General features: G+C 40.1%; 1 protein-coding gene across 1 annotated transcript in view; it reads left to right on the top strand.

Moving 5' to 3' along the window:
- The window catches only part of zfpm2a (zinc finger protein, FOG family member 2a), a 260,239-nt gene that overhangs the window by 58,498 nt on the left and 174,863 nt on the right, over positions 1 to 26,878 (top strand). The window lies entirely within an intron of this gene.

The following is a 26,878-nucleotide window of genomic DNA, read 5'->3' as shown; positions in this document are numbered from 1 at the left end:
AGTCTAATGTTTGAGCAGCGCTCTCTACTGGTCGTACTTTTGTAAGCTTAACCAATGTTTCAAACTCTCAGATGTGTACTAGCAGACTAGTTCAAATCTTTTTCTCCTTCTCCTTTAAACTGCTACCCGGGGCTTTATGCCGGTTGTTTCGGCTCTGAAAGGGACTAATTCCCCGTAACGAGCGCGTAGAAAACGTTTCGTCTGCCTCCCGTTTCACATCGGTCATCTGTTCGGCGAGACACGCCAGGCGGACAGTCAGAAGTGCTATGCTTTGGTAATGCAAGGCCAGCCTCCACTATGACAGAGCCATCAGTGCTCTCTGTAACCCTTTTACTCAGATGTCGCCCGCACACACGGAGTGAAATTGACTGTTTGGCGCTGGGGAAATAGCATATGATGGAAGACAAGGACGCTGCTGGGTGGAGTCAGGCTGATTAAGTGATTGGGACCATTCTGGTACTGAAAGGCTTTCTTCAATCCTGCAGATACCATCATCCTTGGGCTTTATCTTTGCTCTTGAACTTATTTTAAACACCCCCCGCTCCCTCCATGCTCCACCCCAACTCACCACCACCCTCTGCTCTCTCTTCATTACATACTGTCCTCTCCTTTCGGTATCCAGTTTCGTTGCTGCAGATTCATCTCAGACATCCCTCCTTTCTGTCACTCTGTTTATTTTGAGGCCGAGGTTTTGAAGATTAGCGGTAGCTGCGCATTCTCTGAAAAGCTGCTGTTATGAAGGCTTGATTCGAGAAGCCAGACATGGCCTGTGCGACATGTAGGGAAGGGACTAAATGTCTGTTTATGATGATAATAACCTAATTAGGCTGTCTAATAAAAGAAACAACAACAAAAAACACCTAGATGATTAATTTTAAATAAACCATTTGCTGTGCCCATTATGCCCTGTTTCCACTGTTAATAAAATGACTATTATTTGTTACCATTTGCAGCAGATTCAGTGCATAGTGATCGCAACAGTATAAAGACTGGCTGGTTTCGATTAGTTGGATGAGATTCCATGTTACTGAACCGATGTAAAGTTGACCCAATAGAACAAGCTTTGACCTCACTTCTAGGATATACGACACCTAACTTTTTATCCACGTGTTGTGTTTATTTAGTTCTTGTGTTGTTGCATCTTCCCCTTGATGCCCCCCAGCTGTCCTTTGTTTCCTACCCTGTATGTATTTAAAGTCACCTGTGTCTTCGTTTCACTGTCAGGTTTTAGTCTAAAGTCGTGAGTCGTGTCATGTGTGCCTCTGTCTGCCTTCTTAATGCTACCAGTGTGTGAGCTCCTTGCCTCATCGCTCACCTGTGCTGCCTGGACTTTGTACTCATCTGTGATCTACATTAAAACCATCGTTTTGCACCTCAAGCCTGGGTCCAGCTGCGTCCATCCTCACCATCGTCCCTCCAATCATGACAGGTACACTTGAGTTAAGCTGCTTCCTCATCACTCTTTCTCCATCACTATCTGTTCACTATTGCTTCTCGCCCCCCTCCCAAAAAAATAAAAATAAAAATCATGATTGCGTATTTTTAGAAATGTTTGTATTTCTGAAGTTACATGTTATTGTGAAAACATTCCTCTTCTCTTGACTGCAGCTCTGATTCCTGTTGATTCCTATAAAGCATGAGAGGTTGGGACCACCTGATCAAACCCAAATTACTACAAGTAATATCATGTTGGTAAATATATTTACTAGAGTCAACACATTTCTGTGCACTAAGCTATGAGCAGAGCAATATATCCTAGAAGTTAGCTAAAATTGTTAGCTAAAAAAGAGAATTTAGTCAATTAGCTCTAAGAGATCTTCTGTCTGTAGATACATGTTCTGGAATCAAAAACATATTTATGTGCGCTAATGAATAGGACAGAAAGCAGAACATGTATCTACAGACAGAAGATCTCTTAGAGCTAATTGACTAAATTCTCTTTTTTTAGCTAACAATTTTAGCTAACTTATATTAAATCCAGAATTAAAACAATTTTTTGCTTTTTTGAACTAGATAAACCAGGATTATATTTAAAATAGATCATCACTATAAAACAGACCTGTGATCATAGCCAGATAACCGTGGCTATCTGTGGAAAAACTGAGCTGGCTTTTTTGCTAAATTACCACTTTATTCCAAAAGTTATAGAGCTGCTTTATTTTTATTAGTTTAGTATTTTAATGGCAGCTTACAAAAATGAACATGAAACAGATTAGGCTAGCTTCCTTTTGTAAAGCTACACCTGCAGAACACAAACATAAATGTTTTTGCAACAAGATAAATGTGAACAGTCAGGTTTACGTCTACAAAATAAAACCCAAGTTTATACAGATTCATTCTGTGTCGAGCTAAAAACAAAGAGTTTATAACTTCATCCATTGTTTACAGCTCGGTATTCCGGCTGCCTTCCGAATCCCACCCAAAGCGATCGGGTGTCTCCTTCACCTACATGATATCAACGCTCGTCTGCACCACAAAAAAAAATGTAATTGCATCATTCAACAAGCAGGTTAAGAGATGGGGTTGAAGAAATTAACTTTTTTCTTTCTTTTTTTTTAACAGCGCAGATTTCCCTAGTTGTTTTAATAACCCATCTCAAACCTGTGATCTAATCTACAGGAACACTGGAAGTAATTAAAGTTGAAATTAATTACTGCCTGAGCCTGATATTCTAATAATGGCTTTGAGTTTTGTAGCAGGAAGTTGATATTTTGTCGCTCGTGTTTTATCTCTCTCGGCCGTGCGTGATTCTCTGCTCTTACAGATTATTAATATAGTCAGGCAGGGAGCAGGAAATGGCAGATAAAGGCGGGCAGACTTTCCTTTCCAGCTCTCCTCCTGACCACACTGGCCCCTCTTGACAGCTCTAAAGCCCCTCCCCCCCCCCCAACACCGCCGCCCCGCGCTCTTCTTTTAACAGTCACTTTATCGTGACAGTATTTAGAGGAGATACGGCGGTAGAAAGCGTGGGCCTTATGACTGCTTTTGATAGAAATTATACAATTGTTCATTAGTGGTTAAGATAATGCCCCTCACCCCTTCTGCCCCCCACCCACTTTACCCCTCCTCTCCCCCCCTCCACTCTGTTTTCCCATTGGGATCTCATTTAGGAAGCCCAGCATTCAGCAGTGCATACTGTCGGGGTTACGGATGTGACACACACAGGACCATCCTCAGACAGTGCAGCAGGAAATGTCAAGTTAAGTGAAGGAAACAGTTCGGCCTGCACACTCTGCTGAGCAGGGTACGTACCTCCCTGTGTGCATGAGGAGGCCTGGGGGGGGGGGGGGTAGCGTGTGAGCTCGTGCTCCCTCTGCCCGAGTCTGTCACTCTTACAGTGGCTATCATGTTTTTAATGGAAAATGGTCAACTAAAATCAAATATTAAGCTTTGATAACCATGGTGGAGGAGCAGTGCCCTCTGAAGTGGAAAAAGCTTTCAGCTTTCTTTACACCGTATCACTTTTCACCAACTCGGGGAGCGCCGGGTCGATTCCGAGAGTCGTGTTTGCTCCAATTCACGTGGAGATAATTCAGTCCTCGGACACCTCCTTTGTTAGATCTCATCAGTTTGTTTTATTCATCCCATCTCGGCGGCTGCTCGCCGCGTCCGCAGAGCGCCAACTTATTAATTAAGATTTCATCCCTGCGCCTACTTTCTTTTTCTGCGCGTTCTGCTGCTGGAGGAAGCAGCTGTTCATATTTTCATACATTTACATACTTAAAGGGATAGTTCAACTACTACTGAGCGATAGACCTGATTTCATCGTTGGGGCCACACATAAGACCTCTTTTAGATATGATGAGACGCTTGGTTTCCATTACAAACGTGTGCAAAGGTTTTTTTTTTTTTGATATTCTGCAAATGTTGAAAACACACACATTTTTATTGAGTGAGAAATGCAATTAAAACACACGTGAAACGGCTGGCACGCCATTAAAAATGGCTGCAACAGTTACATGAGATATATTCATATTCATATCAACACTTTCCAATCATAAACTCAACTTTTGATGAGCTCTGCATAAGACCTGACGCAGCCTTTTGTGTCAGTCTCTTTCCTGACTTCACTTCATAATTAAGTAACTCAAAAATGCCTCTGAACTCTAAGCACAGTGATGTTTTTCTACTAACGAGTAGCTTCTTTCTAGTTATGGAATATCACAATTGGTTTTGGCTTCTTGACATTCAGTGCCTTTTGCAGTGGAATTCGGATGTACAATAATAACAACAAAAATAAAAAAAAACCTCAGGACAATCAAGACATACATACTTTTTACAAAAGAGATTCCAGCAAACTTCAATCAAGTGGCAGAAGCTTGGATTATCTTCAGCCAGTTAATCCTAAAATCACCAACAAGTTTGAGATTATCCACATCTTGGTAAATGCCAATGTAATGTTTCAATGGTTCGCACTGGTAAAACGGGGACAGTATCGTACATACCCAATCAAAAATATCCCACAAAGTATCTTTTTCATCAGTAACATCATGTTTCGTCTAGGCAAGCCTCATCACAAGGGAACAGAAAAACTCACGTTCAAAAAAAAAAAAGTATGTCCAACTGGCCGGCAGTCGCATTAACAAGAAAAGAAAAAGTATCATCAGAGCAGAACTTCCTTGCCAAAACTGAAGTCGGGTGACAAACACCCGCTTTCCCCCTGTCTCCTGGATCAGCTATAAGACGATTTCAATGACATGCAGAAGATCAACTGTTGGGAGAGTGAGGACTGGGAAGACAGGGGCTTAGAATCGCGGCCGGATCAGAATGAGATGAACATACAATCAGAGGCAGCGCCACACGGGCTTATCTGCCCTTTCACGATGGCTGTCATCATCTGAGAGTTCACTCAGCTTCTCCTCTGCCAAGATGAGAAGGCTTTTTTCTGGCAGAAAGTTTTCCCCATTTTTTTTTTTCTTTTTTTTGCTTCAGGAGAAACTTCTGGAGGAAACTTGCAGTGCCGGACAAAAAGAACACATGAAAGTCATCAGGAAGAGGATGGAGGGGAGGGAGGAGGGTACAGCAAAAATGAGAAGTCAGAAGATGTCAACCTGGGTGAATATAACAGAATCAAATACACGGAGGGCGAGATACCAAGCTGCAGGGCATACAGAATAAGATTAAATAATGCATGGATGTGGGCAGGCATGGCTGTCGAACACACACAGGGCTTGAAATAAAGTTAGCTTCCAATTACAAGCCGCCCCTCTCTCTCTTTTTCCCGTTCAACTCAATCTATATCACTGATCTCCTCTAATGCGGAGGCACGTTTTCTGTTCCAAGCCCTCCCGCTGCGATATGTTATGCATGCATACGTAACGCTCCATAATGCACACGCCGCCACGTCCCCCTCCAAAAACACAGTTTCACCCCCACCATCCTCCCATGAGTGTCATTTTGGTGCGAGCTACTGATGCGACCGCCGGCATATGTTGCATATACTTCATACAAAACCCCCGTTTGGCATCGGTCTTGTCGGGGCTGTGTGGGAGATCCCGTGACTTAAAATGGCTCCATTTCAGTGCACATCACTGAACATATCCCATACAAGGCTGCGGCCAGTGTTTATAGCTTACCCCCTGTGAGGTATTGGCATCCAGTAAGCGGCTCTATATCTGAGGCAGTATTGTGGCTGGTGTAGCCGTCTCCCATGTGAGCCTCGCAACGCGAGGTGATTAGAGCGTCTCTGTCAGCGGCTGAGGGGGGGACAGATGGAGCAACAGAGGACTTTCTTGAGAGGCTATGGTAATTAGGAGTGAAAGGAGAGAAAATGGCGGCTTCAGAGCGACCGGGTTCAGGGACGGGCTTTAAACAACGCCTTCCGAGCGGCGCGGGGAGTTGTAGGCCTTTTGGCCAGTCAGTGTGGCATTGTTGGGTTCGTGTTAACATGTTTGCGCATGCTGTGATGCTCTCGCTGCAGGATCACTGCTCTGGTGGAAAGCGCTGTTCGTGGAACGGAGAAGCGGGGATTTCATTTTCTATCATTAGCAAACATATAAGCAAACTGCTTATATTCAGCGACTGCGTCTAAAAGTTTGAGTTTTACAGTATCTGTCTCTGGCACTATGTAAAATATGTCACCTTGGCATTAAATAATAATAAACCAACTAAAAGAGAGCATTTTTTTTTAAATGGCTTTAGCCTCAACAAGTTTCAAATGTTTTAGAACAGAGATTGACTTTAATAAGAGTAGTTTCAAGCTGACAAAATTCTGAATATTTGTTTATACAAGGAGGGAAGTGGATTGAAGAAGTTAAAGCAGATTTGCCTTAATTTATAGCTCAAAGCTAATGCTAAGTTAAGTTTTGTAATCAGCTAACGGTTAGCTGGTCATCAACATGCCAGCTAACTCGATCAAAAGAACAAGGCACTTCAAAAACTACTTTCTTTTTGCTTCAAAATAAGAGCCTGAAAACGTAGCTTCAGGATGTTGAGCTTATAGCTTTATGTGGCGCTACTTCACCAGGTTAAGAGCAACTAAATACTACAGAGAAGAAATATTTTTCTAATACTGTGAGGTCGGAGATTCTGGCCTGAACAGGTTTCAGAAATTTAAATCTAATCTGTTTTATCTCAGGGCAAAATGATAAAACTTGGAAACGTTATTTGGCCCGAATGAAAAGCTGTAAACATTATTTTAGGAAATACCTGCAAGTAAAGCATAATAAAAACCCAGATCTCTTTGACGCTTGCAGAACTGACATTAATTCTTTCTTTTGACCCTCTTTCTAGTAAATAAAATCCAGCTTCACCTCATCAGTGTTAAAAATTCAAACGAACCCCCACCCTGTCGCCCTCCCACAAAGGGGATGATTTGTCCACACTGTGATTAATTGCTTTGTCAACCATCAATCTCAAACACCATGAAATAGCCACAGGACCTGCAGCCAGCAGGTTGCTAGTGAAACAATGGCAGTAAAGTCCCCCAGGGGCCACATATTAATGAGGCTATAGCCACACATAATAATTCAGCATTAAAATGTGATGCATTCTTTAATTAATTAAGTCTCGTTTATAAACACCCCCAACCCTATTTCTCTCGCTCCTCTTACTTGACCTTACAAGGAAGTATTTAAGGTTTTCTAGTGGTGCTTTAATATATTTACATTGAGTTAATGTGCCGAAGTCCTGATGAGGATTTATTTATTTTTTTTTCCATCTAATGCAGATTGGGTTTTTTGCATATACCAAGATGCAGCCAGATACATTGTTAAAATAATTACCATTCATATAGTCAAACATTTCTTCATAATTACACCAAATAAATCAACAACAGCTATTTTCTTTTCTCCAAATTGAGTTCTTACAGGACAGTCTGGGATTTCTCAATCTCGATCTGATTCTTTTACTGGAATGGACTCAAACCAAGTACAGTTGTCTGCAATGGATCCAAGGTTCTCGACCTCAGCCGCTCGCAGGTACCTGGAATCTGTAAATATGCACAGTGGAAGCTATTTTCCATCCACAAAAACACACATGATCGCCTTTTTTTCCACTCTTTTGGGAATAGCAAAACAGTGTTCATGTAAAAGAATGCCGCTCCTGGACTGGCTGCCTTGTAAACGCCAGCCAATAGCGTGTCAAGTTGCGTTGTGCCTTTGGATTTGAGCTTCCCATGCTCTTAATGCTCTACGAAAGAATCTGAGAACGGGCACATTTTCCAATAATAATTTGGAGTTGCGTTCCACAAACAAATTCGTAAATAGGTGGCCATTACATGTTTTACTCCACTTCTATTTAATGGGTTATGTGGAAACCTTCAGGAAAGGTTTTTATTCCATATGACACACTTCAGTTTTAAACACTGCAGAATGTAATGACTTGTGTTTCAGCTGAAAAACTCTCAAAACTGGAAACCAGGGGTTGATGTGCGGGGAAAGCAGGTCACATGACACAAACAGGAAACGATACAATCTCTTGTGTAAATGTAACCCTCATTGCTAATGATATACGTAAGGTTCAAAACCTGAGTATCCCACGGGTTGAGATTTTACACCTTGTTCCAAATTATTATACAAGTGATATTTTCTCTGATTTTCTTAAATGGTCAATACAAATGATGGTCAGTATAATTTTCAAGTCATGAACTATTACAGTATAAATCAAACTTTACTGAACTAAGCTCCCAATGAGAACAGAATTTTTTCAAAAATAAAAAAACTACAAATGCTCTGTTCCAAATTATTATGCACAGCAGATTTTCTAAACATTTTATGGATTATAAACTGCAAACGGTCATTCATTGAATGTGCAGCATTAAATGGTCACATGAACTAAAATCAAAAGCTGTTTCATTCAAAAACATCTTAACAGACCAAGTTACATGTTAACAGAAACTTCTTTGATATCACAGCACAATTCTTGATCCATTGAACTTGTGAGTTTGTGGAAAGTTTCTGCTTGAATTTCTCTGCAGAATGTCAGAATAACTTCTCAGAGCTGTTTTGATATGAACTTCATTCAGATCTTCTGCTTGTGGAAACTCCAAACGTTCTCAATAGGGTTGAGGTCAGAGGTCAGAGGAGGATGGTGACCACACCATGAGTTTCTCCACTTTTATGCCCATAGCAGCCAATGACACAGTGGTATTCCTTGCAGCATTCATTGTCATAGATGAAGATAATTTTGCTACTGAAGGTTCGGCTCTTCTTTTTGATCCATGAAAGAAAGTGATCAGTCAGAAAGTCCATTTACTTTGCTGAGGTCATTTTCACACCTTCAAATGATACACAGTGGAAAAATACCCAGGAAAAGTCAGAGGAGGAAGTAAGGAGGAGCAGGACGGTAAACATTTCATATGGCAAGCTGAGGCAGAATTTCTTACACAGCATTATGAGAAAACACCAATTATCTTCTGAACCATACAATGAGAAATAAATGTGTCGCATGCAATTTATAAAATGCAGCTATGAATTTTGATAACTTTTAGTGTCTTCAGTTATCTGAAAAAAAGTCCTTTCAGTGAGGAGAGTTAATCAAGACAAACTGCCTAGAATTGAGGTCACGATCAGATTCACTCCTTATAGATTATTTAAACTTTCTGCAATAGAATACATAAAATAATCTTTTTTGGTCTTTACAAAAACTTTGTCAGAAACGGCTTTTCCATTTCTTAAAGTGGCATCCTTGATTTAAGCATCTCTACTAGGGGAGCAAGATATACAGGCATCAACATTTGTGTCGAACAACGTTGGTCGTTTTTTGAAATGTTGGTATTGGTACAATAAGTAAGACTGAGCTAATATTAACAATCAATGTTTATTTCCATCTTGTTGTTCCACTGTGTCAGAAGCATAGGGAAATACATGATATTGGTAAATATCAGTTGTCGGCCATGACAGTAGTATTAATATTGGACATCGATATTGACCCAAAATTTCAAATCGGTGCATTCATGGTCTTTAGATTAATTCATACGCAACAAGATAAATATACAAGTGGATGTTTTTGCAACTGAGGCCTTTCTTACACTCAAACAAGGCAAAATTAAAGGTAGTAGTTAAGCAGACTGGAACCACCTTAGGTAAAGCACACATACCATCAAATGACCACCTTCCAGCCCAGATACCAACAACCTGAGCATCAAATTTCATGTCACACATGCTGGCTTAAAAAAAAAAACTTACATTGGTTTCCAAATTGGTTGGTCACTCCCAACATTTAAAAATAGGTCAACTTTTTTTTTTCCAATCCAAAGTGTCTGCTAGGTTCTGTGATTTCAGAATGATGTATGGGGTAGATTTTTTATTTTTTTTCCACCCCTTTTACTCCTGGTAAGTGAAACTCTAGAGATTCCAGGCCCAGCGGGCGCTTAAGTGTGTGTTTCTACTAAACTTCAGAGGGATGTGGAAAATACACATCAAGAATTTGGCAGAATTAATTGTTTTATTCTGATGAGAGATACTGTGGTACTGAAATCTCATTTTTGGAATAAAAAAAAAAACCCAACATATTTTTAATTCCTCCCTTAGGATGCTGTGTTAAAATTATCCCACTGGAATATTATTTCTCTTTGGAATACGAGCAAAGCTTTCAGGATGCAAAATGCGGAACAGAAACTGCACTCTGAAGTAATTTATTCCTGTTTCGGGATGGAGAGCAGCATTCCATCGCTGGACTTGTTCCGAGTTCACGTTAGCTCACGTTAGCTTGAGCTGATTTGTTCCTCCTCAGCCTCTTTAATTTTATTGATGTCTGCAGACTTCGGCGCGGCCCGGTGATTAAATCAAACCTAATCGGGGTCGGTCGGTTTTGGCTGCACCGATGCACCTCGACATCATCATCCTGCTGAACCCCAACCTCTGCTCCCACTTCACTTCCCAGGTCTCCCCGGGCCAAACCGGGCCAAACAGCTGTTCGTCATACGTCTTGTCACAAGCCCGATTCGTACTCGCTTTTTTTTTTTTTTTTTGGACAGCAGCTCTCTTCCTTTCTCCGGGTTTGGGGTTTGGAATTTCACCGCGATCCAAATCAGAAATGAGACTTTGTGTTTAAGATTTCACTTCCAAGCTGTCTCTGCCTGTGGGACCTGCTCCTTGGGCTTTTCATCAGCTGCCATTTTCGACGGCATGCAGTAATTTCATGGCTCATTGCAAGCGCTGAAAACCTTTGAAACTGCAAATGTTAACTTTGCCTGGCCTGGAGCCATTTAGGAAGCGATTAATTTAGCAAACAGAAGTGAGCCACTTTCTCCTCCTAGCCTGCGCATAATTTTTTTTTTTTTTTTTGGGGAGGGTCGGGGGAGAAAGCGAGGGAGGCGGGTGTGGGCTTCTGTATTTGAGTACGAGCGAGCAATGTAATGATGGCTGCTGTAATTGTGGCGGGTGTGAAAACGGTTCCTACCTGAGCCCCTGCTATCTGACTCATCTCTGCTGTGCTGAGCTTCCACAGCCCGGCTGATTGAGAAGAGGTGGAATCACTTGCGGCGTGCTTGACCTTATTTCTTGTTGCAAGTTCTTAAAGCGTGTTTAAAAAACAAAAAAACGTGCTTGTTTGCGGTTCCCCCTCACCACCACCAACGTGTTCAAATTTCCTAATTCTCATCAGGAATATTTTTCCATATTCTCACATTCCAAAAATAACCTTTTCGGTTTTTTGTTTTGTTTTTGACTAAAGTGATTTTGTCAAACAAAACAAAAAAAATGCCACGTTTCTTTTCAAAAGATGTCTTAAGTCAAAAAAAGAAAAAAAAAATCACTTTTAGCAAAATAAAAATAAAGGAAGTTGACAATATATTCTTCGACTCAACATGGAAGCGAGTGTTTAATTTGGATAAAAGGAAGGAAGAGACAGTATTGGGAGAGTGATGCGTTTTGGCTGTGGTGCAGTCAGGAAATAGTGTGGATCCCAGTGAGAGGCTCATGGTGTTTGCCCAGTATTCCTGGAGGCTTGTTTTGTCACAGACTCTGTGCAGCAAGGCATGGGAGCGGCAGAAGGCAGCGGGTCGGCCAGCCTTCCCCCACAGCTGTCCTCCTTCGTTCTGGCACCCGTTCTTCACCGAGCCAATATGAAAACAAATTCTCAGCCCTCTTTCGCAATTAATTTTCCCTCGCAGCAGAAAAAAAAAAAAGAGAGAGAGAGAGAGGAAAAAAAAATCAGTCTTGACAACATAACATATAGCAGGTTGTGTACAGAAAATCTGGCTGTACACAGAAGCAGAACAACCTCACAAAAATCTGTTTGTTTCCCGGGAGTAATTTTTCACTCTGCTGGGAGCAGTTGTCTCACACATATCCCTCCTCATGTGCATGTAGATCAGTGCAGGACTGTTGAAGTGGTGGTAAAGTGAACAAGTGCACTATGGGGAGGGGGAAAAAATGCATTAATACTTTATAGAGCCAACATCCATTTTTGTATTTCTGGGTAATAGTCGTAGCGTGGGTGTTGCAAGGTAATTTTAGGGAACGTCTCATTTTGCTGTTTCTATTTCTGAGCTTTGGAAGAAAAAAAAAAAGATCCATTAATGTACATAGAAAAATGAGTTAATTTGTTACAAGTCAAATTAAGTTTATCCAAGTAAATACATTAAGTTGGACAAACTTAATTCAATCAAACTCATTTTTGTAAAAGTTGGATCATCTGTTTTTGTGGTTTTTTGTTTTTTTTTTCAATGTGGGATCACGCCAGCTTTGCTGGAATTGATTGAAGTGTTAAAAAATATCCACATTCTTGTTGGAAAAAAAAAAAAGAAGGGGTGAAGGTTAAAATGCCAAAATAACACAGGAGGACAGCTGGGAACAATTCCTATTTGGATTCTTACCTCTCCTGTGTGTCCGTGTCGCCCCGCGCTGCGTTTAGGAAACGACTGCTTCCTTTACCTGGATGCCCCCGCAAACTACATCTGCATCCTGTTTTACCACCCAGCCATCTCCCCCGTAAGCCATTAATTTTACAGAAAGCCGTTCACAATAACTATGAGATACTGGGCAGCAGCGTTCAAACGCTTTCTTCCTCCTTTCTTATCATAAAGGTCCCACATGTCTTGGCAATATCCCCAAAATACAAGAAAAAAAAAAAGGAGAGAAGATAAATTTGTCCTAATTACGTCCCTCGAACAATGTTGTTTGACGGCCAGAGACATCAAATTAAATACTATTTTGATTTCGCAAAAGTGGTGTCAAGGTCTTATATTTTCATTGCAGGTACGCTGCCTGATAAATATGAGGGAGAGAATAGTAATTATAGGGTGGAAATGACATCAGAAATTAAGCAAATTGTGAAAGGGTTTGCCTTTAAATGGGTTTGAGCCAGGAATTAAAAAGACCATTAACTGGGAAGAGGCAGGTGTTATCCTCACGGCCCAAAACAAAACAAACAGATAGGGAGGAGGAGAGTGTGTGTGTGTGTGTGTGTGTGGGTGGGTGTGTGTGGGTGGGTGTGTGTGCGTGTGTGAGCGTGTATGTGTGGTGAGTACGTGTGCTCACAAAGAGAGATGCAGGTGTGTGCTGTTATCTCAACAATCCCATGTCATTACCCAGTGAAGGTGTATTTAGCTGATTTACTTTAGTTTCAGTCTTATGATAATTTCTAATATCTTGTTTGTTTTTGTTTCTTTTTTAAATGAATACAAAAAAAAGCAGCTGGGTTATTTCTGAGCTGCTGTTTTAACAGAAGTTGGGAAGTTTTAACCAAACATTGAGTTAAAAAAAAACAAAAGAACGTGTGACCCACGGTGTGGAGTTAAGTGAAGAGACAAGATGGAGTCTCGTGGTTCTTCGCAGACATTCAGAACGAAACAAAAAACCTGATCTGACTTTACTGAACCTCTAACACAGGAGATGGTGTTATAATGTTAAATCTGCAGCATGCAACTTTGATTTAGTTGTTTTACATACGTGTTAAAACTGTTACCTTGTCGTGACAGTAATATGAGACCAATAATCCATACTTCAGCTTTAATGTCAGAGGGGTGAGCTCATCACTTTAGTTCACTTTACAAAACAACTTTGATCAATGAAAGCAGCATTAGCCATTTACAAGCTAGTTAGCACAAGCCGGTGCTGTCTATGATCAACAGTCATACATCAATCATTAAGTCATTATAGTCATGCAGTATTTTGTTCTGTGTCATATATCAAGTCTGAAAACAAAAATGAGACACCTTGAGATTGTTTTTGGGTGGATGGTGTTGTTTTTGTTAGCGCTGTAGCCCAACAAGGTGCTAGCTTGTTGGGCTACAAGTTCTCTCCAGGCATTTGTTTTTTTTTTTTCTGGTTTCCTCTTAGGTGAGCATGACGGTTTGAATAGCTCCCAGTTGTGAGTATGTTTCTCATGGTCATTTGCATAGCACTAAAGTTGTTTGATTATCTCCTCTTGACCATCAGAGATAGGCTCATGTCCTTCCATGATCCTGCAATGGCAAAATGGCTATAGAAAATATTTTGTTTGATAGCATTACTTTAGCACAAATGTTCCTTGTTCAGAAAACTAGGTAAAGGGTTATTCTTTCTAGCCCACATTTTGGTAGCCTTAATGTTAGTCTTCAAGATGGTTTTTTTTTTTTTTTGCTGTTGTTTTTTTTTTTTTTTTTTTGCTGTAAAGCTAATCCATATCTCAACATCGATGTGCTAAATTAACCGGACTGAGACCATCTCAACATGTGGCAGGTCTGAAAACACCTGTAGTGAGAAAGATCTGGCAAAGTTGTTAAAATGTATTTTTGGAATGGTTTTCTGTACCTGAGGAGGTAACGGACTAGTTAGATCAGTTTCTTAACGTATGTATAATACCATAATTAAACATTTAATGAATCAACCTAATATATCTAAATAAGAATTTGTCACTGAGGATCATACACATAAAACAGATCAAATAACAACATTTTAGAATCGCTAAAAACGATCCATATGAAATAATTTAGTTACTCATAATGTTGTAAAATTTTTAACTTGAACAAAGAAGTGTCATTCTGAAAACATTAGTCCTAAATGACCTTCATTCATCAAGTGTTTTGTTTCATCAAAGCAAAACATTTGTTGGCAAAAACAAACCACTTGAAATTGTATTCTATTAATATTAAAACTATCAATAAAAAAATTGGACAGAAGCTAAACAAATGAACTAGCTGGCGTCTACTAGCTACTTAGCATGGAGGACTTGCTTTTTCTGTGTTTTATTCTCAATATTTCCCTGAACTTTGTTCGATACGAATGATAGTTTAAAGAAAACAGTGATATGGAAGCCGTCTGACATGGGAGAAAAAAGAAACTAAAAACGGCGGCATCTCCTCGTGGGAACGTCTTGTTTAATTTGTGGCAGCTACTTAAAAAGAAAACTTGTGGCCATGAGTGGTTGTGATTGTCATTCACATGGAATAAATAAATCATGTCCAAGAGATATTCTTTCTCCCATGTTGCCAGAGGGGCTCCGTAGTTTCACGTTATTTTGACGTTGAAAATGAAACTTTGCATGTCTCATCGCCCCACTTTGTTAGGTGTGGGCTGACAGCAAAGGAGCTCCAAGTCCTCATTATAAAAAATAAGTTTTTAAGTTCTACTGACTAAATACTTTTCAGATGTGCAAAGAAAATTTTTAAATATTCATATTTTTACTGAGGTCCATTTCTTTAAAGATGAGTTATTATTCTAGTATTTTTTTTGTTGAGCATTGTCTTTATTTTGCACTCCATCAACTAGCCTGCTGTTTTGAGTCGTTCCTGAGTTTTTCACTCATAAGTAAAGTGTTGCACAGTGACTGCGCCAGATTTCAAAAGGCAGAGAGGATCAGAGTCTCATTTCACCCCATTTTGTGTTGCCATAGTTCTTTTTTTTTTTTTTTTTTTTTTTTTTTATCAAACCCATGCCTGTTCTTTTTGTGAGCCCAGAGAAATTCAAAGGTGATGAGAGGTCTTCTGCCTGATAGGACACAAGGCCAGTGTGGTGATCAGACAAAATGACATGATGTCCCCCTCCTCCCCCTTCCTTCTACACTACACTTGCCTGCTTTTATTCTCTCTTCTCATTTAATCAAAGTTCTTGCCGCCTGATGCTGCCCTCTCTCTTGGCCAGGTGTCAAACACTTTCCATTGATGTCAATGTGGTGATAATCACAAAGTCTATCCACAGATGCCAGCGCGTGCCGGCATTTCACAGGGGCACCGCATTCTCTACTCAACACCTCTGAGGCATGTAAGATTATTTCTCCCAATCTGAAAGGGAGAATAACCTCCATGAAGGAAGCAAATCACAATATAAAGTAATTAAGCACATTATCAACGTGGAGGTTAATTAGCGAGACCTTACACTGCAGCTCCACTGGTAGCATTGCAAACAGACAAAAAAAAAAAAAAGCCCAGCTTTCGGGTCCTCGTCCGCTTCCGACCGTGCCTCCGCGCGCGCGCCACGCCCGTCCGCGCACCACACGCTCGCAGGCGGGTTGATTGTCACCGTTTGGCGCCCTGAAATTGATTAAACAACTTGCAATCCAGCTTAATTAATAGGAACTATCTGCAGTTCAGAGCGACTTAGCCGAACGTCTCGGCGCTGTCCTCCTGTCCTGTTTTTGCTTAAACAATAGTAGAAATTAATTAAACTCTGTTCCACACACCATGCAGCAAACCCCTCTAAACAATCTTTGATGCTACCGTTTACACTGAAAGGTATACGCATCCAGTGAAGCTAATATACGGCTAGCCCGGTGTTTGTGCCGTGATAGAAAACGGACCGTGCCCAGCTGCGGTATCACAATGCCGGGGATGACAACATGCTCAGCCTCTGTATCTCTGAAGTGCAGCCGAGTCCAAAATGGCACACTGACAACAACATACATAGTTGCTGCATAGAAACAAAAGACGAAGCATTCCTAATTATTGACAAGCAACATATATTTACTTTTCCTCATTTGAAAGTGATAAGCCCTTGAAGCTCCACTCAGTGTCTGCAGTGTGAAGATGTCCCTATCAAAAAACAACAGGCATACCTGTTTATTCAGGAAGACTTGGCAAGAAAACAGCAGCTCCTCTGCTGCAGCTCCGGGTGAAGCCATTAACTAACTTAACTTTTCTTTTTTTTTCCTCCACACACAAAATTTTTTGATTGGTCCTTTTGTGCTTCATATCTTCCTTCACTAGAAGGGAAGGAAACACACACAGGGGTTCAGGCTTCAAACTTACATGTACATTTCATTATCCTTGTTTCAGTAGTTTTAAAAGGCCTGGCTCTCTAAAGCGGTGATTCATGAGAACTCGTACCCTGAGGCTTTGGGCTACAGGAGCAGTAACGGTTAAATGTGCTGTATCTCAACTCAGTTTCACTACAAGGGAAACTCTTTGGGGAAAAATACGTGTCCACATATTAGTCTATTTGGGTTGTAGCTAAGCATTTTGAGGAAAAAAAGGCAACGGAAACCTCCAGTTTTTGCTTTTTGTTAAATAAATATATATATATATATATATATATATATATATATATATATAACACAATAACCAGAGCAAATTGCAATTTGGTTGTTTATTAAGACTACGTTCACACAGCACTCCACCTAAAAACTCAGATTTGAGCCACTTCCACATCGGATTGTTTACAAGCGTCTGCAGTCTGAACGGTCATGTCACATTTTATCTGACTTTTACGGACTATCCGACTTTTGGGTCGTAATTCTGCTTCAGAAAATGCGATTTGTGGAAAATCCTGATGTAAAAGATGGCTGAAAATAAATTGCAGACGGTGTGCTGCAGCAGACGCCAGCGGTCTTCTTCTGCGAATGCAGGCGGCTTCCGTGTAAACATAAACCGTTCACACACAAGTCTGCTTTTGGTCGCTTTTAATTAGCAGTATGAATGACGATGTAAAAAATTTTAAAAATCATAATTGAACAATAACACCTGCTTTGAGAACGTAGCCTAAAAGTAAAAAATAAAGCTATCAAAACCAGACTGAACTGGAAAAAGTTATTTTCTCCTTTGTTAAATTACAAAACAAGTTTTTCAGAAAGCTAAGCTCAGTTAGCCACACCCAACACAGATTAGCATCCGTACTTTCTTTGGAACAGCTTTGCTCCTTGAAGTTTTGGACGGCTTTCTATAAATCACAAAACTATGAATTCTGCTCCCATTTAAAGGCAGTAAATCCTGGAGGTGGACATCAGCCTTGGTTTAATGCCCTTAACTTTGGTATGCATCAGGGCAATAGCAGTGTTTCCATTCTAAATGTGCTCAAATCTTTATTTCCTCATGTTTAAAAAAAAAAAAAAAAGGTAAGAAAAAGTTGACCGTTGTGATGTTTCCATAACATAAGAAATTAAAATCAGAGGAGACGTCAGTGTCTGATTGAGCCGTTGGAGAGACAAACTCCAGTTTCACAAAATACTTCTATTATGATATGGCCGGGAAAACCACCTCATCTTAGCGCATAAACTTTTTCGCAGAAATCCTGAGATTCTTTTCCCCCCTAAATAGACACGTTTCCATTCAGTGAATTTCTTTTCATAATTCCAATTTGCACCATTTTAGGGTTAAGGGAAACGCAGCTATTGATGCTAGGCACACAAGCTTCAAAATCTGAAACGTGTGTGTGTGTGTTTCAGATTTTGAAACACGCACACAGGTTTAAAAAAAAAAAGCACATTCTGCTTTTTTCTTCTTTTTGTCATATTTTTTCGTTATGACAGAAAGTAGATTTTCTCTACGCCGTGTACCCCACATGCAACATAAGAACAGCTGCTTCTACGCTGTGAAGCTCAAACGGGGAGCATTCCTCACCCCTCCCTCTCTGTTCTATCCATCCTGCCCACCTCCACTCCATCTCTTTTTTTTTTTTTTCTTAAATGGCATGAAGGTTGAGATGGCTGGAGTCCAAGATCATCGCGCCTGAGACCACACAGATGGGGAGAGATAAAAGTTCTCTGTGAACTGCTCACAGTGCTGCCATTTTACACAGAAGGAGAAGGAACATGAAGAGGAGGAGGAGGCAGGAGGAATAAGAGCGAGGGGAAGGGGGGGGAGGGGGATAAGGGGGGAGCCACCTGCGGCCGTGACATCACCACCGCCTTATCGCATATCATGTATCACCTGCAGCTCCACGTCAGGCCCAAAGAGACAGATTTCATCTGTCATCTCTGAGAGGATCTCAATATAATTTACTCTGCTGATCTGACATCCAGAGGAGAGGAGTAGAGTTGCCAAACCTAATCTTACAGATGAGCACTCTCCTTTTTCTGCCCAGTCATGTCCTTGTGTGCTGATGTGAAGGTGGGAGAGGGGCTCGGCGTATCAGATTCGACTGTCATTTGAAAAGCAGCATCCCGGGTTAAGTGGTGCTCTTGTGGTTTTTCATTTCGCCGCGAACTCGATCCGTGTTGGGAGTCCTCCTGATGCTCCAAAGAAACATCCCATGATTTTGTGCGTTAACTTTTTTTTTAATATACATATAAATGTTATATATTTGACGAGAAAACTGACATTTAACTCACTGAATGGAAAAGTTCTACTATCTGCGCCGTTACACGCTGCAAGAAAGTGTGTGTGTGGGGGGAAAAAGGAAAAAGAGATTGTCGTAAAAGCCAGAAGCTAAAAACAGAATTGGTATCAAAAGCATAACCTAATTAGAAGGGCTAATCAACTTTAATGTCTTATTATTTAAAGGAGAGCAGAAAGATAATTAGTCTTGGGGTTCATACTCCGTTTCTTTTGCAGTCACGCTGCTAACAAGAGTTGATGCTGTCTAGAATGGCCGCCCACGTATAAGAGTTAATTGCAGGCCTTTGCCCTCCAGCACCCTTCTAGTCATGGAGACAACAGGAAAATTGGCCATTCCAGCCGGGCTGGAAATCGTTAATATTTAACGGCACTTTTTGAGAGTCGAACTGTCTCTAAAAACGCAAGCAGACCTGGCATGACCTGCTTCAGACTGCGGCAGCGCATAAGGAACATGTATGTTCCTTTAAATGTCACATTCTGCTTTTTTCTTCTTCTTCTTCTTTTTTTTTTTTTTTAAGGATACTTTAAGTTGAGAAGACGACTTAAAAAAGATGTAATGGTTGTTGCATTGTTCCATTCAGCAGTAGCGTAGTAATAAAATTTAATCCACATTCAAATTTATTTAAGATTAACTTCAAATTTGAAACTAATTAGCGTAGCTGGGAGGGATTAGAGCCACCGGGTCCCCGCTGAGACACAAGGAAATATCTTTATTTTAGTTCCTTTTCCTTTTTTTTTTTTTTTGTATTTTATTTTTTTCCATTAAACGTATACGGCTTACTACAACCTAGAAATACACATAACAGACACAATCGACTGTAATTTTGCATAATATTGCAAATGGGATTTCAGTTTATTTGGTTCTGAATAAAGTATCCAAAGACGGTTCCTTTTATAGACTCCCAGAGTTACCTTTACGTTGTCCTGTTCTGCCTAATAATTATTTGACATTTGTGTAATAAAGTAGCTGTTTGCTCATTTTATTTATTTTTATCAAAGCGCCAACGGATGTTTTCAACTCCTGCTGTTAAATATGTAGAAGATCAAAATATTAATGAAAAGTATGTTCAATGCCTGTTACAAGGTTATTTTCAAAATAACAATTTAAACCACATATCTACATGCACCAAAAAAAGGCCCCAAAGAAAAAAATAATTTCATGGTTAAATCAAATCAAACTTTTTTGTTTGTTTGAGGTTAGTTACAATGAATCTACAATATAACTTTCTTCAAATTTATAGTTTTCTATACTTTCGGCAACAAACTATTTTGAGATCCTTGTGTTAGGAAGTCCAAAAGGTTTGACCCATGTCATATGCAATTATTCCTGACACTGACCAAATGAAAGAGAATTTGAAGAATTTGAAGAAAATAATAATAAAAAAAAGCTCTAATAAAAATGTTCTTGCAATTTTTACTGCCGTTCAGCAAATAGCCTGCTAAAAACCAGCCGTTTTGTTTTACGCTGTGCTTTGTACAGTCTGAGCTCTCATCTGTTGAGAAACAAATGCTTCCTGGAGGCGTGGTCTTTGTCCAGGCTTTAAACTTTATCCAATCGCTAACGTCTGCAGCGGAGCAGTTTGACGCTGTGAAGCTCACCGGAAGTCTCCAACGCTGTAAACAGCAATTCTCCACTGTGAAGAGAGAAATGCCACTCCGCACGGGAAACCTGTTAGTTTTAATTCAATATCTGGAAGCATGACCGACCGACACGGCGCAGAAATTAGACGTCATCGTTCGCAACTTCTCCCTCTGTTCTCTGTTTGAAAATTCTCCAACTCAAGGGGAGAAAGTCCAAACTTTCCTGCAAGTGAGATTTGATTGAGCAGAACTGCACAGGATGGCAATGCGAAGCCAGCAAGAAGAAAGAAAGCTGGTCATTTGGTCTGATTTAACTTCAGACAGTTAAATCTGTCTGAAAATTTGTGTGTGTGTCTTTTTATTTAGTTTAAATGTATGTTTTTAACTATGTATACAACCCTGGAAAAAATGAAGAGGCCACTTAAAGTAACCAGTTTCTCCGATTTTACTTTTTTATAGGAATATGTTGGAATAAAATGAGCATTGTTCTTTCATTCCATGAACTTCTGACAGCAAAATGTAATATGCATTTGCAGAAAATGAGAAACGGTCAAAATAACGAAAAAGATGCAGTGCTTTCAGACCTCAAATGACGCAGAGAGAACAAGTTCATATTTATTTAGAAAGAACAGTACTAATATTTTAACTCAGGAAGAGTTCAGAAATTAATATTTGGTGGAATAACCAGGAGGTTAGTGCAGTGGCCTCTTAATTTTTTTGCAGAGCTTTATGCATGTGTTGAGTACATGTATGTTTATTCTGAAAGTAATTCTAAATGACTTCTCTACACACCGGCTGATGCTTTCTCCTTCGGCCTAGTTGGTTGAACCCGATGTAATTCAGGGTTACAAGAATCAGAAGGGTCGAAAACAAATAAATGCCACAATTTTTAGATTTTCATTGGCGGTGGGGAGAGTCTGCAAACCATTTATCCTTTTGCTTCCATTCCACATTTATGATTTTTGTCGTTTTATCCCATAAAACAACTAAAATAACACATTCAACACTGGTGGGGAGTAAAACAAGGGAAGGCGAAAAAGCTCAAGAGGCGTAAACACTTTAGCGAGAAGGCAGCGCATTTGATCACGCTTACCTGTTACAAGAAGTCATTCACGGTACTGTTCAAGGGTAACTCCGTCACTGTCTTATGACTTTATTATTCCCTCTTAATCGGTTTATAAATATTTATGAATCACCAAAGCCACCTTGGCTTGCTTTGGAGATTGAAGCCGCGGTGTGGTACGTTAAGTTCCAAAGCAAGCCTTCGGTCGGGCGCAGGCAGATAGCGTGGGCAGGAGATTTGTGACGGAGCGGAGCATGAAACCCATCACTTGATGAGTGGAAATCCCTACTTTCTAATTAATAGAGGTACACAGGCCAGGAGGATAAGGAGGATCAGGGAAATGAAATCAGCAAAAAGATACCATCACTCATTTCTGAGGTCCATTGTCACACTTCAGAATCTGCTGTAATGAATCACTCAAGCATTCGGCAGATACATTTGAATGGTTGTGGGGGGGATTCATTGTCCGGCGGAGAGCATTCGATAAGGATCTTTTCTCTTGCCTTTGCCTCTCTCCTTCGGGTTCTTCTTTTCCCCCCTCTATTGTCAGGAAGCCCCCGCCTGATCAAAAAGCAAAATCAAGGCTGGAGCAACAGGTACGCGCCGTCTGAAAGGCGGCCATAATCTGCGAGCGAACTAGAAAGCTATCTCGGATTTAAGAAGAAAAAGGAAAGGGGGCTGTGAGGAAGCTTCGAGAAGTTACAAGGAATTTGTTTCTGGAGATCCGCTCAAGGGTGAGACGAGGTTAGGTGACGGTGTAGGTTTCCTGAAAACAGGTGGAGTTGTAGAGTTACATGGAAGAAATACAGAATCTTTAGAATCTTGACTTTTTTTTCTAGATATTTTTTTTATCCAGTCCAATTCAGGGTTCTTATGGTTTTGAGTTTCTCATTATAGTTTAGTTTTATTCCATGTTGAACATATGGACCTTATAGATGTAATATGCTGAGGGTTTGTTTGAGTCTGTTCATTAGACTGGTTTTGTTTATGCCACCTGTCAGCGCCTGTCTGCAAATTATTTTCTAGTTTGTAAAATGGCGACAGCAAAAGTTGGGAGAAAACACCAGTTGTTTGGTTATTCAACAATAATTGAATAGATTTCTTTAAATTGTATCTTTGTTGAGTATTCATTACCCAGTCAATGCATACATAATCACAATGCTATACTTTCACTTTTTTGAAATTTAGCACCTCAAAATTAACCAAAGTATGAAAAATAAACTAACTGAAGCCACTACTATAAATCATAAAAACCTAAACTGGATCTGAACCATATCTAACTAACAAATATGAGCAAGCACACTAAAGACAAATTAAAACTAACTGAATCTTAAAAGGTCACAACGAAAGCTAAAACGACAAACCCAAAGCTACTATAACCCATCTGTGAACAGCTGTTTTCAAGTCCTACCACAATTTCTCTATGGGATTGAGGTCTGGGCTTTGAGTAGGACACGCCAGAACATCCACCATCCACCTCTCTGTGTATCTCTAGCTTGTCGCTTTGGGTTGCTATCTCGAGGATAAATAAAGCCGTAGTTCTCTTGCAGATGGAATATTTCTGCTGCAGTCAGAAACTTCTAGCTTCTGCTACTGAGAAGCATCCCCCACAGCATGATGCTGCCACCATGCTCCACAGTGGGGACGGTGTGTGAGGGTTTTCTTCAACAGCGGCTTTCTCGTCACCGTTCTCCCAAAAAGCTTTGAATGGTGAAGAACCCGGGGAACAGTTGTCTGCAAAGTTTCTCCTGTCTCGGCTACTGAAGTTTGTAGCTCCTCCGGCGTAGTCATGGTAACCTAGCGTCCTCTCTCTTTAGTCTCCTTGGCTAGATAGATAGATTTCCACCTGTAGAACGTGAATCAAAACTGTCTGACATTGAAAACTGTTCATAATTTCCTCCAATTTTATTAAATTTGATCCATCTTAAAAAGTAAATAAAATAAAAAAAAACAAGCATGATGCTGCCACCACCATGTTTCACTCTTTGATGCCAAATAAACTTAAAATGTAAAAACCAATGAAGTTTTAATAACAATATAGAGAAATAAAGGTGTTACATGAGTCAGTCAATTTTGGGACGACTTTGGAAATTCAACTGTAGATTAGAAAAGAAATCTATAACTTTAAAAAATGTTTTTAAAAAGTATAAAATTCACAGTTCTTCTCTAGACGTAGCCTAAATAGATGATATAAAATGACAGAAATTGGTAATATAAGGCCTTTTATCCTTTTCAAAAAGACTTCTAGTATAGTCATGTATTCGTTTTAGCTCATTTTATTGTGGTTGTATTCTTAACGAGCACCGACTTCGTTTTATGGTGTCCTGCTTTTATTTGTGTCACTTCGTAAAACACTTTGGTCGATGCGAGGCGTCATTGGAAGGTTCTACATAAATGAACCTTATCATTATTTTAGCATATTTGTTTGAAATAACGCAATAAATAAAAAATAAATTCCTATAAACTTCAACTTAAAGCCAGACTAAATAAAGACATTTTTAGCTTGTCTTAAAAATATATATATAACAGCACCATGGAAGATTAAAAGGTGTGAGACCTAAAACAGTCACACATTTCATTAAATAACATTTTAATAAACTTTTTTTGTGTCACATTTATTAAGAGTTTAATTTAATTGACATATAAGCTGAACCATTCAGACTCAAGACATTTCAGAAATTTGAACCGGTCTGTGGAGTAGATCAGTGTAGTCAGCAGCGTCAAAGTCTGCACTAAGATCTTGTAATACTAACGGTTTATTCTGATTAATGTTTCATCTGAGGTCTTTCATTTTCTGCTTTATGAACGGATCTAAAAGGAGGCTGCTATTTTCCTAGGATGTTATGACGGTTCAAATGAGCCTTAGACATCGGTCTAAACTCATAAGCATCAAGGTCACTTCTTTCATTTGGGCCTTGACAGTGTTAGCCCTGGAAGGTGAAGGCGAACGGAAACCTGGCCAACTTGCAGGATTTATGAAAAGCTGTTGAATTTCATTGACAAAGTGTGCGTCAGCAATGGCAAAATTACCAGTAAATGAAATTATGAGTCTTATGTTTATTTACGTGTTTAGAATATGCAACGTTTCTATCATATTACATTTAATAAATTGTATAGTATGTTAGATGAACATGTAAGATAGACAGAATAAACCCACATGCACCATTTGTTTCATATTCACCTTTTGAAGGGGCAGTGTTATGTATTTTCCAGGCACATAAGGTCATTTTATAGCACATTCAAAATGCTCCAGATATGAAATATGACTTGAAAGAAATTTGACTTCATAACTAAACGCCTTGAAATCGTGCCTCTGTCTCTTTAAGAAGCTCCTGCTGTTTCTGAGACTCTGCCTTCAGGAAGTCATCACAACATGGCTCCTTTATTAACCCTTTAGCAACGTTTTCACCAGAGTTTCACTGAAAAGGAGCTCCCACAAAGAGCTCAGCTGATGCTCAGTTCCACCAGGTGATGGCTGATTGCTGCTGGCTAGTCTGAAGGAGCTGAGTGAGGGCTTCACCAGCCAGGACATTTTTGTTCATCTGAGTGGTTGCCGGGGGAGAATAAAGGCTTTCTCAAACATGCATGATTGAGTCAAAGCAACACTGTATGTTTCTGATGAGGGAGTAACATCATAACTCGAAATAAAGCTGAAAAAAAAAGTCAATTTTACACAATACTGCCCCTTTAACTGTTAGCTTTCGCTGAAGATTCAAAGACGGCAACATAAATACGAAGCACCTCTCCACTAAACAGTCCTTAAACACAAGAACTGTTACTGCAGCATCCCGCTCCCCCTCCCCGCCCCGGACGCGTCGTCCTTATATCACCAGCCTGTAAGTGATGACGACGATAATGAAGATGATTCATCCGCAGCAGAAGATCCAGCATTAACCTCCGACCCGCAAACAGAGCGCGCCCAGGAAGAAGGGAGGCTTTAAACCCGCTTGTCTGTTCGCAGCCGCCGTGCAACATTAACGGTTTAATCTGCTTCCCTTTAAGGAATAAGAGAAATGCAAGCCTAAGCCCCCGAACATATTAGCCGCTCGTCACAAAGCTGGCAGGGACCGCGCGCGCAGCTCTTCGACATTTTTTGGGAAACGCACAAAAAAAAAATGGTGAAATCCAAAGGCAACACGAAACAAGAGAAAACAAACGCAGCGAACGCCTTCCTGTATCCCGCTTTCACAGGCGAGATTTACCAGGACCGCCGTTTATGTTCCCATAATGCACCGAGAGCACGTTGCGTGTAAATACGTGGAATCCGATGTCTCCTCCATTTAGCCCTTGTTTTTGTTGTTTGTTTTTTTTGCTTTCCACAGATTTGAGTTCTCCTAAGTGGTTTAATTCGAACCCAGGGGAGCAGAAGACCATGAAAGGAAAAAAAAACCCAACTTATTTTTCCCTCCACATTTCTTTACTTTCGCTCTCACATCACCGACGCAATTATTTAATGTACTGTACACCCACTCACAGCCTGCGTGTGAGATATGAATATAATTGTATGTTGCTTTTTAATTACAGGGAAAAAATATCTAACTTGTAAGATGATGGGGCTGGAAGGTACCACTGCATTGTTATTTTTTTTTTTTTTCATTTTTTTTTTTTTTCATCCTCGTTTTTCTGATTATGTGAGCTGGGCTCCTTTGCGAAGCGATGATAAGCAGAATTTCCATGTTCTCTGCATAATTAATCCATCTTTGCCTCTCTTCATGCCAACTCTGCCGTTATCGCGGGCACATGCCTGAATTGCAAAAGAATCCTCTCTTCAATTGGAACTTATTGATATTCCCCCCCAAAAAAGGGAGAGAGGGAAAGAGAGAGAGAGAGAGAAAAAAAAACTGGAAATCCTCAAATTTAAGCCACAGATTGTTAAATGGATTAATTTCGCGGCAATCGCAGGCATCTAACGCAGGGAGACAGGCAGAGCAAATTGAAAGTGTCTCCTGTTTGTGGAGTTTTAGTCCCCAAATGATAGGGGCTTATTGGCATGTGTTTTTTTTTTTTCTCCTTTTCCCCCGCCCCTCTCTTCATAGTGAGAAATTACCATTTATTTGCATGCCATAAAATACTTTTATATGGTTGAAAATTCAGAGGAATTTTCTTTCAATGCCTGTCGTTGGCTTCATGATAACAACTTCGGCTCCCCACATCTGGACGCTTTTGATACTGCCTGAAAGGAATGTCTGAATATTTAATATTTTTATCTGCTCTCATCGATGGTTTCACCATTAAGGATGGCTCTGCTGTTTGCATGGAGCCTGGCAGATGTAGATTTATTTTTTTTTATTTATTTTTTTTTCTGAGCTGTCCACGGCCTG

This window comes from Gambusia affinis, linkage group LG05 (assembly GCF_019740435.1).
Source record: "Gambusia affinis linkage group LG05, SWU_Gaff_1.0, whole genome shotgun sequence".
Classification (NCBI taxonomy): domain Eukaryota; kingdom Metazoa; phylum Chordata; class Actinopteri; order Cyprinodontiformes; family Poeciliidae; genus Gambusia; species Gambusia affinis.
This window is presented reverse-complemented; position numbering and strand designations above follow the sequence as displayed.